General features: G+C 38.1%; 1 protein-coding gene across 2 annotated transcripts in view; it reads right to left on the bottom strand.

The window, feature by feature from the left end:
• The window catches only part of SGCZ (sarcoglycan zeta), an 895,864-nt gene that overhangs the window by 194,804 nt on the left and 682,670 nt on the right, over nt 1-18,390 (bottom strand). The gene's annotated exons all lie outside the window — the stretch shown is intronic.

Genomic DNA, 18,390 nt, shown 5'->3' with positions numbered 1-18,390 from the left:
TGTATTGGGTGGGGAGTGTCTAACTGTTCTGCAGAAGAAAAAGTGGGTAAGGAAATATCTTTTATTGGACCAACTTTTGTTAGTGAGAGAAGTTTCTGAGCCACACAAAGCTCTGTCTCTCTAATATCTGGGGAGCTATATGGCTACAATTACACTGCATGTACTGCAGAAGGACATTTTAGGAAGGCATTGTGTTTGGGGCAGCCTCCAACTTGATCTACAGGATGCCTGAAGCGCTAAAACCTTAACTCCTTCTACTCCCATTGATTGGGCTTAAGAATACTATGGAATTTGGGAGACCACAGTATTTCATAGACATTTTTCCTTCCTCTGTCTGTCCAAAAATATTGTGAGAGCAGCCTTTCAGCATTTCTGCTTGCTGCTGGAATCCAGGAGTGCAGACAAAAACAATAGGGAGAAAGTTAGTCAAACACAATAAAGGTTCAACCCGAGCGTTGAGTAAAGATACAGGATGATTTTTATTTTATCTAAGATGGTTCATCAATCCCTAGAAATAAGATATGATTTTAGAGAAGATTAAATGAAAACAACAAGATTGTGCTGAGACTCGTGTTTGAACATTCACAAATTCTTTACAATCCCAAACATACTTTCATGTTTTGACTGATGTTTATTTCAGTAGATATTAATGATCTGGCAGCTTGACTTTTTAGATGTATTGATTATAAATGATTTACATGAAAAGATAGTGAAAAAGATTATGAAAAATACAAGGTATATTGAAAGCAAAGTTACAACATCAAAGAGAACTTGCTCTGACAAATTATGCCTATACCACTATACAGTGCTGTTCAATTGTAAATTTGACATGAATTGAAGATTAGCGAAATCATGGACAATGAATAAAAACTGAGTTTTGTAAATGAAGAAGCCTGCATTTTACCAAGCTCAAACTTCAAAATGTCAAACTAATTTAATCTGTCTCAGAATTAATATTTTATGAACCCCCTTTCCTTCTTAAGCTGAACTTAGAAGTTTGTTCTACCTTTGAATTTATGGGGGGCTTTTTATTCCAATCAATGGCTTTGTAGCAGTATAGGATATGACTCAGACAGAGATTTGTCTTTACTACCACCTTAGAGATAACTGTAACTCCGAACAGTTACAAGAGCAATGTTTTCATTATTTTTCTTTTGTGTTCTTTTCTTTTACTTCTATCATTTTTTCTCTCTTTTTATATCTCATCATTAAACTTTCAGTTCTCAGGTTTGCCTAACTGGGAATAGTGGATATGAAGGACCAGAGTTTCTTTGCATTAAGAAGCAATTTGTATATCAACATTTTTAAATATAAATATATTGAGTTATCTGGAGTCCCAGAAGTATTTTTGGAAGGGCAATGTATCTGTAATTGGTTAGTAACTAGAGATTTACATTCTAACAGAGGATTCTTCTGGAATATCCCAGTGCGATCTGTGGATCTAATGCAAGTGTGCAATACAATAAAAACTTCTTTTTCTCTTTCCATTATAAAAAGAGAAAATGTAAGATTGTATCTCAATTCTCTCTAGTTTTTCAAGTTCTCACATGGGTAGGGGTTTCCTGTGAAATGACTCTAGCATCTTTTCTTTGTCTAATGCATAAAGGTTGTCATGTTCTTGTTATGGGACTTTTTGTAGTCTGTAAATAATAAATGCATACTTTAAAACCTAAATTAATCTTCAAAGACATTTTATGTACCTATAGTGTACAGTCTTAAGAAGCTCCATTTGTCTCATCAACAGAAGGAAACAGGAATATGGGGCTTGATTCTTCACTTTGATATATAGGTTCTATGCCAGTCTAATTCCATAAACTTCAGCAGGATTGTACTGACATAAAACTAGTATAATAGAGTGGAGAATTACATTCATTAACTTTTTATATTTTGAAACTTTGAACAAAAACTCAATCTTTTTATGATGAATGAACACTATACAGACAGAAGTTGAAGTTATGTGTGTTCAACTTCTGTTTGTGGTTTTATTTTCCTCCCTCCCATGAATTAACTAATTATAACCAAAATTTATTGACTCCAGTCCTATTTTGCCATTGCACTAATGAAAAGTGCTATATAAGAGCTAGGGTTTTATTATTTATTGAGGGCACTACACAATGAGTTATGGTGATAGGAAGAGCCAAATGCTAATAACCAACGTTTAGCCAGCAATTCAAACAAACACTCAAATCCCCCACAGCCCCACCACAATGATACTTAGCACTCCATGCAAAATTATAAGACGAGATTGTATCAAGGCTTCTCCCATATCATGCAACTGAAGGACACAGATTTATCAACTAGAGAGATGTAGAATAATAAACTGGCCTCACTGAAGACTGCTTACTATAGAGCGCACACTGAGTGCTCAGATCCACAGCTGAATTAAATGATAATACGACATACATTAACAGTTACATGATTAAGAAATGTGGACAAAACTAAATACTAAGGAGGGCAAAACTACAACATCTGGAATATGATGGCAAAGAGGCCTTCATTCCCCTTCACTGTCAGAGGAGATGCAATGACTAGAAGATAAGAACGAAATTTATACTGAAGCTGGACAATAAATGCTGGTCTCCAGCCAATCAAGTGGTAACCTCCCAGACTGATATTTTCGGCAATGGCCACTGGAAATTTTTCTTAACTGTTGTTGAGCTGAAGATTTCATTTAATACAACTTGCCCTGAGAAAACTCATCCTCACCTCCTTCCCTAAAAAGCCTCACACTTAAATTAAAAATAACAAGTACAACTCTGGATGAACTATCTGAAGGATCAGATAGATGAAAAGATCATTACTGAATTGAAAAATTGTACTGTTGAACCAGCATTTACACTTGATGGAACCAGGGCTTCTGAAAAAAGGGGAGGGATAGCTCAGTGGTTTGAGCACTGGCCTGCTAAACCCAGGGTTGTAAGATCAATCCTTGAGGGGGCCACTTAGGGATCTGGGGCAAAATCAGTACTTGGTCCTGTTAGTGAAAGCAGGTGGCTGGACTCGATGACCTTTCAAGGTCCCTTCCAGTTCTAGGAGATAGGATATCTCCATTAATTTATTTTTTTTTAAATTTATTTTAGGCAAAGAGGTTGCTGGCACTTCATGACTTGGAGAAGAATTCTACCCCTCCCTCCCCCCACACATCCTCAGAAATTATCACCACGCCAAGGCCAGCTACTCAGGCTTGGTTCAAGAGAGGGTGGATTTAAACCACTGATGATTAGTCAGGGGCATTGTCATCATCTAAAACTAAAAGCATGAGTAATATTAGCTCAGAATTTTCAGTACAAAAGTCAGACATCTGCTTCAATAAACAATAAATCAATTAAATAATAAAAAGAGTACCAGGCTGATTTTAAAAATAAATAATAATAGTAATAATAATAATAATAATAATGTGTTCAAAATACAGTTTTACAACCGGATGACCCCAAACTAGTTTCAGTGAAGTAAAGTAAATCAAGGACACCGTCGTGAATCAATGTGTCCTTAGGTGCCCTTGAGTGCCTTTGGAGAATGCAGAACAGCCAACTGAATTCCAGAATGGCAGTCACTACACTGACTACCAGCAAAAACAATTGTGACTGGTCCCTTGGCAAAGCTTGTGATTAAGACAACATTGTCATGTTCATAGACAATAAACTGACACCAGACTCTCAGTACATTGGAACGCCATCATTCTGAGAGCAACAATGAAACGGGGCTCTTTATTCCACAACGTCAACTTTATCCTCATCAACAGGCAAATAATCATAAAGGCAAGTAGATTTCAGCATTAGGAATTGGGGAGCATTTTAGATTTTATCACACTACACAGGAAGGGAGAATTTAGTCATAAAAATAGACATTGTACTTTACACTGAAAACAATGAGGGGTGGATTTGGTGTTCCCTTTGTGCTGCTCAGGCGATGCAAAAATAGCATAGACTAGACCCTCCCTCCCCTTTGACAATTCCCCAGCATATAAGAATCCTCAATGCCTGTAGATGTCACAGAGCTATACCAAAATAGTCTCCTAGGTCCCCCAGCACAAATGGCATGTCTGGGATGGAGAGGAAGCAGCAGAGAATCTGGCCCTGCATGTATACATGAGAATATACTTGGGAAAAAAGCCCACTAAATAAAAAGATAGCTCTTGCAGAACATTAGAGAAAATTATGGACACCTTCCAGGCATGTACTGTGCAACTGGTAAATAACACAAACAACATCATTATAATACTAATACAAATGGTTTTTGATAACCCAGACTGGAAATAAGCCAATATTTTTCATTTCTAGTTACGTTTTAATTAAAAATATATTTTATCCCATCCAAGTAATAAATCTTTTTGGGGCAATCAATTTCAGTAACCATGCTACTGTAATATAATCACAAGAACAATAATCAAATACCTTCCAAAAGATAAGCCATGATTAAGAAGCTAACAGCCTTGTAACTTCTAGGAACACTAAATGAATCATGTATTTGTTGAATTTATCAAAGCAACATTATAAGCAGAAATTTTCTCTTCTTGACTGCAGAGTTATAGACAGCCAAATGCTACTCTGACAAACAAGTGCAGCTTCCACTTACATCAGTGGGAGTTTTGAACATATATTAAGGGCAGAATTTCCCCTCAAATAGTCACATCATATATGCACTCTTTCAATGTGGTTAACTCTCAGTCATAGTCATCAAAACTGTCTCACTTCTTTTACAAGTAGAAATACTGTTACAGTCTATGGAGCCAGTTAAGAATTTGACTCTATGCAAAATATGAGCTTATATGTGGAAGGAAAACTGAAGTTCACCAAGGGCAACAACAGATATCACTATAAGGCCAGAAACAGCTTCTGAAAGATCTCCAGCTAGTAACTGAACATATACTCTCTTTCACCTACCTAAGGTGGAGTCAATATTTCCCTCTAAAACCTCTGCTACATTGAGTAGTAGTATTCAAATTAACCATCATGGGGCCCAAAGACAAAGGAGGTATAGCAAATAGTACTTAAGAAACACCAGAAATCAGCAAGAAGCACACCTAAAAGTGGCTGAAGCATACTCCAGTATTTCCTGTTTATGCTTTAAATTATGAATTCTCTGTGTATTAGAGTCTGGAGAAACTACAGAAGTTTGGTTTGCGATATGGATGTTGCTATTGGGCACAAAAATCAGCAATAATCAGAACTTGCCAAACCCAACCTTCTGCTGACAGGAAGAAGAAGAGGAACTCAGTCCAATCTTTCCAAAGAAAACCTCCTGTTGGGGAGAGGACTAAGAAATAACTCCAATGATGAGCAGGTGTTGAAGGCGACAGGATGCCTAAATGCCAACCTTCTAAAGATGAGCTTCTGGCCTAGCTTTCCAAAGAGTGAATCTGATCTTATCCCCTTTTGAGCTGAACATAAGAGGATGATACAAGTATGGTAGGGTGGGATGGATGGTGGAAGGAGCCTATTGTATGCTAGCCTCTGCTAACAATGCCTCATGTGTGAGTGGGCAACATTCTTTCTACCCTGTTTCATGCAGGGAACACAAGGCTTGAGTGAAAAATCTTGAGTGGATGGAATCTCTAAGGAAGTTTAGCTTTCACATGAACCTGAATTTCCAAGAAACATTTCCCCGACTCCCTCCAAAAGCATACTAGGTGTTTTAAAATAAAAAATATAGATTTTGAACCTAATTAGGTGTTCTACTCGGAGTACAAAAATGCATGATATTAATAATATGTTGTACACATATTCCATTTTATCACATTTCTTGATTGTGTGCCTTTTAAACTATATTTTTCCTAATAATCTTTTATTGTGTTATAAAATCATGTGTGCTCTTAGGGCAATCTCTTGAAAGCACATGATCCAGGAACAGAGGGCACTCTTTTGACCCTATTAGCTGGACAGAAAAGACAGCATATGAAGCAATGGATTATAGAATAAAGGAAAACATTCTCTCTCTCCGAGACAGGCAGGGAGACTGCATTACAGGCGTGCAAATTTGGGCTTCCTTAATGCTTCAGGCAACATCGTATGGTGAGTGGTAAATAGCTACTCAGGATTAAAGAATTTGGGGGAGTTGCCGGTTACACTTGCACTATATTTAAAACTAATAAACTTCTACACTGATAGCACACCTTCGGCAAACTATAATATTTGAATTCAGAAATCTTGAAGCATTGTCTCAAATTAGTTAAATCTATTAGGAGTTATTTGCATATCAACAATTGATCTGTTTGATGCTATTTTAATTATCATTATTTGATGGTTACTTGCTAGATTAATGCAAATTATGAGAACAGAAAGCCATTTAATGGAAAGAAAATAATTTAAAACCATAATTAAACCTGTTTAGGGGAGGATCATTTGGCTGTTCTGTTCCAGACAGACCTTTTGGCAGCTTTTGACACAATTGACTATGGGTTGCTGCTTCAGAGATTAAGGGATGCTGCTGTGTGGCCTGAATTTCCCTCCAGTGGTTCCAGTCATATTATGGATTGAAGAGTCAGTTGGCAATAATGGGAAAAAAACTTATCATTGCCAAGGGATTTGATTTGCAGTGCACAAGGATCAATCATATTTCCCTTCTTGTTCAACATACATATGGGATCTCTTGGTGACAATTTCATAAAATGGTTTGAATAGATGCTGCTGATATGGAACTATATATTACTGAATCTACATAGCCAGAAAGTGCAGTCTCCGTTATAGATAGGCCATCTGAAAACAGAGCAGCCTTGTCCCTTGAGCCTAGGAAAACAGAAGATTTGCTGCTGGGTAAATAATTCAGAGATCGATTTCCACGAAAAAGATGTGGTCAACAGTGATGCCAAAAATTCTTAGTCCACTTATTTGTTGGATGTATTTTGATTTTTTTTCCCACTAGTTCAATTTATATAGGCTACATCTATTTATGCTTGTGAACATTTTACAACTACAACATATGCTTATGGGATCACAAGATTCCATTAGTGTAATTCCCTTTCTGTAACAGATTATAGTATGGCTCCTTCATCACTTGCAGCTAGTTCAGGATGCAGGATTTTACCCATACAACTGACATCATTATACAATACTTGCCCTCTTTTCTTTACATTGGCTGAATATACAGCAGTAGATTGGTTTTCAATTGGACTTTGGATTCAGGAAGGGGCAGTTAGGGAACATGGCAGCTGCTCTCCATTGAACTGTTTGCTATACTCCCTTTCATCACTTCTCCTTCCTATCCCTTTCTACTCTCTGTGCTGTGAGTTAAAGGGTGGGCTTAGGATCTAGGTATGCTGGCTGAATACAGTGTTGTGCCAAGGGTGTTCTGGGCCCAGCTTGAAACCTCAAATCTGGGTCCCCTGCCCCCCCGCCACGCAAAATCGTGCAGTCACCACTAAGTACTTTTACAAAGGGACCATCCTAACACTCTCTAAAGCAATCTTACTAATTAGCTACTCCCAGTCTATCCATCTTGCTTTCGAGTTCTCGATAGAAATAAAAATGCCAAATTGATTAACCCTTCCTTCCCCGTGGATGTTCTTAGATGGGTCTTAGTTCATTTTAGCTTGCTGAAAAACTCCTGTCTAGCAATCTGGAGTGGCACCAGAGTGAGTGCCAACCTCAGGACAGACTTAAGAAGTAGGGCACAAATCCCAAGCTGACTGTGAATTCTATACCTAGATTTTACTAACCAAGTATGAACTCTTCAGGCCTAACCATGGAGTGACAGTCAGTCACATTGGGTATTCTGGTTATCTTGCCACCTAGGCAAACGTGTCTTTGTGATAGATGGTCCCTTACACGAAAAATCACAACAATACCCAGGTTACTCCTTGTCCCATAGGACCAGTCACTTACCCCTGGTCAATTGCACTTTAGATCTCACATCAAAGACAATGCTTGTAGCCAATCCTATAATAAATTAACTAACTAAGAAAAAGACACAAGTTATTTACAAGGTTAAAACAGGTAAACATAGATACATATATGAGCTACAGTCTTAGGGCTTAAAAGGTGGTAAAAGGTTCTATAATAAGCAAGCTGTATATGTCCTTTAGGGCTAACACAGGCCTAGCACTACGGATCTTTTGCTTATGCTTAGTAATCCTTGCCCCTATGAGTTCCAGTTTCCTCTTGTTGGGCACTTTTATTCCCTCCCCCCAGAGTTCAAGCTGATGGGACAAGTTCACAGCTCCATGTGAGGGAGTAATTAAAGTTTTTGTTTTTTGATGTTTCACAATGGCCCATTTGGTTTCAATGGACCTTCTTGGTAGGCATGACCTAATATTCTGTAGGAAGCCAGCATTTTACATTAGTTAGTGCTTCCTTCATGTGAGTTATAAAGTGACAGAGGTTTACAATGCAAACACTCAATACATAACCTTATAACATGGGGTACAGATGTTATAAGTTTGATTAATATATGCAGCATCCTACAAGCGTGTCATAAAATATAAACACTAAACTAAGAATCTCAAAGAACACCATATAAACCACAAGCCATTGTTACATCAAGATTTGGACTAGGCAATTTTTTGCTAACAAAGTTAATTTTTCAATAAGATGTACACCACATCTTCAGCACATGAAATGAAAACTCTGAAATGTTCACTGGCAAGCTATCAGTTTCTGGTGTCAGATTGTGTGAAGCCTTGATCACCTCTAAAGCATCAAGAACACAATCTGATTTCATAGTGGATGGATTGCCTCTATCCTTGCTTACTATCTTGTCACGCTTTGTCATTTTATTGTAATGCTAATATGATATTTCAACACATCCCAGGGTCTAGAAGAAGAGTAAAACAGGATATACAATCTTTGAACAATTCCAAAATTTAGAACAACTTGGAGAAAACTATTTCAGTGAGTGGGCAACACATGAGATGAAAGATATGTATTGATTTACCTGCTGAATTATATTTTCAACACCATGCTGCAGCAGCCATACTAGCTCAATTGTCATAGTTTTGTTTCCCACAATGAACCAAATGTATAATCATAGCTATAACAACAACATGGAGTCCTTGTGGCACCTTAGAGACTAACAAATTTATTTGGGCATAAGCTTTCATGGGCTATAACCCACTTCATCAGATGCATGGATTGAAAAATACAGTAGGCAGGTATAAATATACAGCACATGAAAATGATGGGAGTTGCCTTACCAAGTGTGTGTGGGGGGGGTGCAGTGCTAATGAGGCCAATTCAATCAGGGTGGATGTGGTCCATTCTCAACAGTTGACAAGATGGGGTGACCATCAACAGAGGGAAAATTACTTTTTGTAGGGCTAACGAGACCAATTCAATCAGGGCCTGATTCTATGGCCCATTCCCAACAGTTGACAAGAAGGTGTGAGTATCAATGAGGGGAAATTGCTTTTTGTAGTGACCCAGCCACTTCCAGTCTTTATTCAGGCCTAATTTGATGGTATCAAGTTTGCAAATTAATTCCAGTTCTGCAGTCTCTCTCTCTCGTTGAAGTCTGTTTTTGAAGTTTTTTTCTTGAAGAATAGTCACTTTTAAGTCTGTTATTGAGTGCCCAGGGAGACTGGTTTTTGCTACTGGTTTTTGAATGTTACAATTCTTGATGTCTGATTTGTGTCCATTTATTCTTTTACATAGATACTGTCCGGTTTGGTCAATGTACATGGCAGAGGGGCATTGCTGGCACATGATGGCATATATCACATTGATAGATGTGCAGGTGAATGAGCCCCTGATGGTGTGGCTGATGTGGTTAGGTACTATAATGGTGTACCTTGAATAGATATGCGGACAAAGTTAGCAACAAGGTTTGTTGCAGGGATTGGTTCCTGGGTTAGTGTTTCTGTTGTGTGGTGTGCAGTTTCTGGGGAGTATTTACTTCAGGTTGGGAGGCTGTCTGTAAGCGAGGACTGGCCTGTCTCCCAAGATCTGTGATAGTGAGGGATCGTCCTTCAGGATAAGTTGTAGATCCTTGATGATGCGCTGGAGAAGTTTTAGTTGGGGGATGTAGGTGATGGCTTGGGGCGTTCTATTACTTTCTTTGTTGGGCCTGTCCTGTAGTAGGTGACTTCTGGGTACCCTTCTGGCTCTGTCAATCAGTTTCTTCACTTCCCCAGGTGGGTATTGTAGTTTTAAGAATGCTTGAAAGAGATCCTGTAGGTGTTTGTCTGTCTGAGGGATTGGAGCAAACGCGGTTGTATCTTAGGGCTTGGCTGTAGACAATGGATCATGTGATGTGGTCTGGATGGAAGCTGGAGGCATGTAGGCAAGTATAGTGGTTAGTAGGCTTCCGGTATAGGGTGGTGATTATGTGACATCAAGAATTGTAACATTCAAAAACCAGTAGGAGAGCACTTCAATCTCCCTGGACACTCAATAACAGACTTAAAAGCGGCCATTCTTCAAGAAAAAAACTTCAAAAATATACTTCAATGATAAAGAAACTGCAGAACTGGAATTAATTTGCAAACTTGACACCATCAATTAGGCCTGAATAAAGACTGACAGTAGCTGGGTCACTATAAAAAGTAATTTTCCCTCTGTTGATACTCTCACCTTCTTGTCAACTGTTGGGAATGGGCCACATTCACCCTGATTGAATTGCATACCTTTGCCACTTGTACGACCCTTTTCCAACCATTCTGCAAGTTCCAGCCAGTAAAGATTGTCTTCACATATTCCTTCAAACATTCATATTGGCATATTTGCTTGCTACAGTAGAAAGTTTATAGACCCAGTTTTATGGTTCAAGGGAAGAGGAGGAATTTGACTGGAAAAGCAAACAAGCAAAACAGAACAAGGGGGCGAGAGTCAAACTGTACATCCCAGAGCAGGCAGACATATTCATGATAGATCAGCTTGAGCTAGCATGTTAAAAATAGTAGTATGGACACCGTGGCAATGGCAGCAGCTCAGACTAGCAGCTTCAGTCCAAGCCCACTGGCAAGAAGTAAAGTAAAAGACAAAACAAAAACACAAGGCCCTTGATGGTCTGGGCCCAGTCCCCCTGTAACCATTTGACATCCCTTTGCATGGAACTCTCCATCAGGGAATTTATTAATGGTTTCATTAGACCAGAATGAGGCAGAGAATCTGTCCCTCTATATTTGAGACCTTGCACATCTGTATTCAGACACCAGCAACCATTTAAGATTCTCATTATCATGACTTCAATCAATAAGCAAGCAGGAATCTACTACTGTGGTGTGCCCTAGGCTGTAGAACTCCCCACGAATTTCATCTCACAACTTCTCTTAACAATTAAAAAAAAAATTACAATCTTTTTACTCTAAAATTTAAGTTCAAAAGATTGATGATTAGTTTGACAACTGTTGGCCTTATTGGAATGGGGTTTTGTCACAGACGCCATAGGGAGCTGAGTTGGAACCATTAGTATCATCCCTCATCTCTTTTCTTTTCCCATTTCCAGCTTTATTGTTAAGCTTTTTTAGAGTGCAGTATTTTATTTTATTTCTTTAATGTTTGTTAAATTGGTTGTATTATAATGAATAGCTTCCAAACATTTTGACAGGAGTTAGGAGACATAATGTATACAATTATAACAACAATTCTCTACACCTAAAGAGAAAAACAGACACATAATGGAGCTTGAAGTATCCCAAAGTTCAGGCTATCTAAGAAGAAGAAGATGATTCTGTATGAAAGGTTCACAGCATATTTTCTTTCACTAGTTCAGTACCACAGTCATAATGCCTCTAGTATACTGGAAGTTATTGCACAAAGTCCCAGGGGTACTAAGTCAGTTAAAGAAGTTTATGGGAAAAAATGTCAAGAGCAGAGCTGATGCACAAGGGACTTTGTCTGTGGTAATGAACTTCTTACAGTCTTTCAGAATCTTATAGCTAGATAAATAAAGTAACTTTCTCAGGCTAAAAAACAAGAAAAAGATTGGATTAGCTGCGGTTAGGGTTTAAGAATCAGATATCAGTTCAAACAAATGAAATATGTATATTTCAAAATCTAGATGTTTTGAATAGAATATTGTTTCCATGCTTCCCCAAAACTTTCCTTTCTTCAGGTATCAAGGTCCACAAGATGACAGATATGGCAATATCCATGAAAAAATGCACTGAATTAAGTTTACATATCTTTGGTGGCCATTGTAATAAATGCAAAATGTATGTATTAATGTGGAATAGAACTGTATGTAACATCTCTAGGGGAAAGATGGAATGTGAACCCTGGGAAATGTTATGAACTTCAAAGGACTATACTGAACAATGGGCCAGACAAGAATGGAGTTTTGGACAAATAGCAGGGAATCTCTAGGTGGAGGTGAAAGCAAAAAGTCAGCCTTTTGAAGCTATGCTCTGGGATTAGGTAATCAATAGACCATTGTCTATTGATTACCTGATCCCAGGATCATAACATCAAAGGCCCAAGTGGTATAAAGAAAAGGCTAATCTATTCATGGGCGTGCTTGGTCTGAGCTAAGGCTGTTATGAATTTGTAACTACAGGAAAAGCCCCTTTGTGAAATCTGAAGCACTGACTCCTGTCAGAGCTCTTGTTGGAGTTGGGGGTAATCTCTGGTAAGCTTATTAGCAGATGTGTAGGTTCTTTTATTGTTTTTAAAGTGTTTTCTCTGCAATACTTTTACCTTAATAATAAATGTGCTTGCTTAGAAGGAGCTGAGTAGTAACTAATAACGGTGGACAATTATCTGGGGATTGCCTTCAAAGAGAAATCCAAGTACAGATGTTGGCCTGTTCAAGCAGTCTGGCTTGCTAGGAATATCACAGTATAGCCAGAAACCTGTGCTGCCTGGAAAACCCCCTGTCAGATGGTAGAGAGACACAAGTCTCTTGGGTGGAGACATGACAGCTGAAGAGCTAGGAGCCTACTGTGGGTGCCCTCAAGGAACCACAGAGGAGGAAGACAGGTGCAGTTGACCCAAACTGTGACACACACACAGTTCCTACAATGAGTTTTTAAACTGATTCTACCAGGGAGTGGGTACATCAGAGGGGACAGCACCAGTCCTATCAGTCACTGGTGCTGGGCAAATTGCACCTTACAAAGAGCTTATCAGTTACATAATTTCTACAGCCAAAGCAAATATGAATATTTTGTTTACATTTCTGGGAAGCAAAATTTTGCATAACTAACTAGTGCTACTACTTTACCATGGTGAAGAATAGGACATCGCTTGAGGAAGACTAATTCCTCACTATTTGCTAAGCGTAAACATTTGAGAAAGCCAAATTCCTAGCATCAATATTTCAAATCTCCAAATGGGCTTTTAAAAATGGTTAGCATTTGCTTTTCATATTAATTTTTCACTAGGTGAAAATCCATTTGTCATATGGGTGAACTCCTAAAATGACAAAAAGTTAAAAATGACCAGGAACTTAAACATTGAACAGTTACAGAGCATGAATCCCAGTGATGATTGAATCTGGTGATATTCTAAATAAGAAGAGCTCTCAAATATTCTTGTAGCTGTTTTCATCACTTCACACCAACTCAACAGACATTCTAGGCTTCAGAGTGACACACAGAGGGACAATCCTAGAATCTTGTTATACAAATGTTTCTGAATTAAGTAATTACAAGATATAGAGTAGAGGATTTGGAATTTGTACAAAAACCAAGCAAATCATCTGCAGTGGATTTTGGTCAGGGAATTAATAGACATGGTTCCAACACTGGAAGTTCCCTGGCCTCTCTGGAGCTCAATTCTGCCTTGCCTTAGATATGGAGAGAAACAGTGAAACCTGGGGGCTTTATAGTGCCCCCAGGTTTGTGCCGAGTTCCCCATGTGACCTCTCTACAGCCTCCCTCCTCTGTGCAGGGGAAACATAGCAGTTGTGCAAAAATATTTTCTGATCTATAATTGTCTCAGCTCAAGTACTAACAATCAACCAACTGCATTTCACTGTCTACCTTCTTTTAATGGGAAAATGGCAAACTTGATCAAAGAGAAGATATTTGTATATCAGACCTTTTATGGGTTCCATTTTCAGTAGCATGGAAAATAAATCAGAAACAAAAAAGAGCATGTAAAGTCCTCAGATTCAGTTGCATCTTTTACTCCCTGATGTACAATACTTACATTAATATTATTATTTCACCATGGGTTTATACTATCTCCAGGAAAAGGTGAACCTCATTCTGCTGCTTTATTATCCTTCTCACATTTTAATGTTTTGTATTCTTAATATAACAGATGCACAGCATTTTTTTCAAGCAAGCTGTGACACTTATGGATTAAATCACAAGGAAGATGCAAGTGAGTAACCTTGTAATTTCCCAAGTGCATAATTTCAGGTGTGCTCCTTTCAAAAGATGGCTAAGGTGAAAAAAAAAAACAAGTATTCTTAAAGTATTTTCTTTATTTGCATGTGCAAAGCCTATTTCAAGGGGAAACAGAAATTCACATATATGGTTTAAAGAATAAATCCCCTAGGGGATCTGGGATGAGTGTCCAATCAGTTGCTTACATTTGTGCTATAACTTAGCACCTAAGACAATATTATGTTTACACAATACTATCTGAATTTGATGTTAGTTTATTATAGGAGCTGAATATTATTAAATCTGGAAAATACCAGATAAGATTTCTTATCTCATCTAAATAGAAAGTTAATCAAAAGGAAGGAAAGAAAATAAGTGGTAATAACAGAACCTATATTATCTCAGTTTGAATATCAAGTATTGTTTATGAATCACAGTTACTTCTACTTTTCAAGTATCAGAAACGATTGCCAATAATGGAAGATATTAAGAAATTTAAGGTTGGGGAACATTTTCAAGACAGATTCCTGCAATGTAACACAAATAAAGTCTATGTTATAAAGAACATTAGGAAGTTGATGCTGTGAGAATGTGTTTATTGTTTTCCTTTTTATTAACCTTACTAGTTTACTACAATGGCAATTTGATTTTCTCTGTAAATAACCACTTGCTGCTGTCAAAAAGGTCAGAAATCTATGCATACCAGAAAGAAAATGAGTGTATGAGACTCGCATGTTAACCCTCCCTATGGAAGTAACAGTCTCTATTTCCCCACCCGACTCCCCAAAAAAGCCAACATGCTCAAATAAATTTGTTAGTCTCTAAGGTGCCACAAGTACTCCCCATTCTTTTTTCTCCTGATACAATGTAGTTCAACAGATTTAAATTGTGTTTCCCTCTCTTCCTGCCATCAAAAAATACATCCCAATTTATTACTTTCAAATGGTGGCATTTACTATATTTGTGGCCCAGACAATCAAGCCTGCTGGTTCTGCATCTCCAGGTGAAAGGTCAGCCTGACAGTAAGATCCCAAAATAATGCAAATATTCTTCAGCAGCTAATAGCAGAACTAAAAAAACCCCATGCATTTCCAGCTTTAGCAGAGCTCCAGAAGCATCTTTCACTCCCCCTCCCCCCATCCATATTTTTACATCCCACAATGGTTACTACAGTCTTAGGACTCTAATCAGTCTACATTCTATATCAGTATTAGGGAGTGTTAAGTAAGTACTAGTCCAGAATATAGGCACTGTGACTGAACGAGTGCCCCAAACCCCCTTTCAAACAATGCAGCTACAAGTATTCTCTTCCCCTTTTTTTCTATTTTTAACAGGACTTACTCCCAGGCCTACCTTCCTCCAGCCCCACAGCCGCCATTTTATATTTTGCCTATTTCTCCTCCTGGTAGTCCTCTGGGAGACTATCTAGTCTTCTTGGCACACCAATCTTCCATAGGACTTAAGCATATGCTTAACTTTGCTTATGTGAGCAGCAGCATTGGCCCCATTTGAAATTAATGGTAGAACTCCCTTTGACTTCAATGCAGCCAGGATGTCTCCCATTGATTTCAACTGGGCTACTTCACATAAGAATGGCCATACTGGGTCATTTCAGTGGTCCATCATTATGCTATCTTCTGACAGTAATCAGTGCTAGATGCTTCAGAGGAAATGAACAGAACAGGCAATTATTTAGTGATCCATCACATTGTCCAGACGCACCTTCTAATAGTCAGAGATTTAGGGATACCCAGAACATGGGATTGTGTCCCTGACCCTCTTGGCTAATATCCCTTGATGGACCTATCCCCTATAGACTTATCTAAATTTTTTTTTGACCCAGTTATACTTTTGGCCTTCACAACATCCCTTGGCAACAAGTTCCACAGGATGACTATGCATTGTGTAGAAAAGTATTTCCTTATGTTTGTTTTAAACTTGCTGACTACTAATTTCATTGGGTGACCCCTGCTTCTTGTATTATGTAAAGGACTAAATAACACTTCCATATTCATGTTCTCCACACCATTCATAATTATATAGGCCTCTATTATACCCCCCACCTTCGCTGTCTCTTTTCTAAGATGAACAGTTCTAGTCCTTTTAATCTCTATTCATATGGAAGATGTTCCATATCCTAATAAGTTTTAATGCCCTTCTCTATACCTTTCCCAATTCTACCTGTCTGAGCAAAGTCACACCTGCTTAAGTGCTTGGTGGATAAATACAGTAACATAATTCCTATAAGCCTGATTATCACACATAGCAGATGGGATAGACGGAATCACAGACATCACCCATGGGAAGGAACTGTCATGGCATACTTAATCTGGCATTCTGTGACCACTGGGAAGGAGCTGTGTTTCCCTCAGTGTAGTTACAAGGATTATCGAGTCTGGGGAATTTGCAAAACTTCCATAAACACAGCATTTATAAAGTTCCTATTGGCTGGGTTGGGACATGGATGCTTCTTAGGAATACTTGAGTTTATTTTTTTAGCTTTATTTGAAAATGTTCATTAAGTATTCTGCAGTTTTTAAAACAAATCTTATATTTCCTACATTAGGCCGCAGTATCACCCTTAAAATATTAGTGATTTACTTTGTTACTTCTGGAAATAATAAAAAATCTAAAGCTAAATTAGCATATCAAGGAGCATCGAGTTACGAAGATGTACATGAGATTCTTAGGAAGATTATTTTGAGAGGGTCTTTGTACTTTTCTATAGCATGACACTTTGAAAAAAATTATTTGAGGGGACAAATTCCAGCCATAGTTGCACGTTCATGTATTAGAGGGCAGAATGTGACCTTAAATGCCTATTCTTGGTAGAGATGGCTAATAAAATATATAGAGGTCATTTTTGTGAGCTTAATCTTCTGGTTGTATCATGATCTAAATCAAAGCAATGATATTTGCATTTCTAAATATATTCAGCTACCTTGTTACTGAAGGTTTGCTTATAGATGTTACATTAATTACCTTTTCCTATTTTTAGCAAACCTTTCATAAGGAATATTTTTCAAAAGGCAAGTCTTAAGGGAACAAACTGATTGTGAATAGAAAAGTCAAAGATGATTATCTATCAGATAAAGTGATCAAAACACAATGACTATTTTGACATATACACAGACTGATAAAGTGTTACATGATATTTCAGTTGGCAGGCAAAAACTCACGACTCTAAATCTTCACCAGTTTTTTTGTCTTACAGATGAAATGGACAATTAACTGCTCTGTCTCCTTTAACTGATTTTTTTAAGAACTAAATGTTGGCAGATGTTCGCTGCATTTGTGTTTCTGAGTTGTGCTGTCCCAGCTATGTGCAGATAGCAAACACAGCAGACCTTGATAGAACCACCCAATAACCACAGACCCATTTAGTAGCGACGGCACACGGTCAGGTTTATTGTTGACAAAGCACAGCCCTAGCTCCCCGGGTTAATGTCTACAGTTACACTAGCACATGTATGCCTGTGACAATGGTCACAGCTCAGTAAATGGTGGGACTTTCCATTCCCCCCTCGGCTGGCCAAAGACTCTTCCTCCGAGACCTCTCTTCATACACTGATACAAACAGGTTACCTATTGCCTCTCTGATGTAGTTAGTTAGATGTAGCTTATACATGGGTTCAATCAAAACATCTCTATTCATCATGCTGACATCCTGACCTTATATTTAAATAGGGTGGGGGAGGGAGAATCAGGCATCTTCAGAGAGTGTGTTTGTACCATACTTGGTATCTGTGTGTTCTGGTATCACCCTTCTGGAATGTGCTTTCCTGAGTGCCTCATACTTCTTAGGAATGTGTCTGTTTTTGCAATATCAGCCCTGTTTTTGCCAGTTTCTGTGAGCTTGAATGCAAGCAGAGTCTGACTTCTGCTCACAGCCCTGACTTTTGCTAGCTTTGCTTTATATTACAGGGCCTAACTACCACTCTAGTTCAGGTGTCAGGCCTCATAACAGGACTTTTGTACCAGGTCCCATTTTTCAGGTTCTCTCTACTACACAAAAAATATAATAATGAAGGAAAAATATCAAGGAACCACTTATAAATTAAGATTTTAAACTTATTGTAGCCTGTAGTTCTCATGATACATTTTCATGCATACATGATTGTCTCTACTGCCTGTTGAGGTCAAAGACTTTTCTGAGGGAGATTTAATAGTGGAAAAACATTTTTAAT

Source organism: Chrysemys picta, chromosome 5, assembly GCF_011386835.1.
Source record: "Chrysemys picta bellii isolate R12L10 chromosome 5, ASM1138683v2, whole genome shotgun sequence".
NCBI lineage: Eukaryota > Metazoa > Chordata > Testudines > Emydidae > Chrysemys > Chrysemys picta.
Note: the sequence above shows the minus strand (reverse complement) of the source record. Positions and strands in the feature narration are given on the sequence as shown.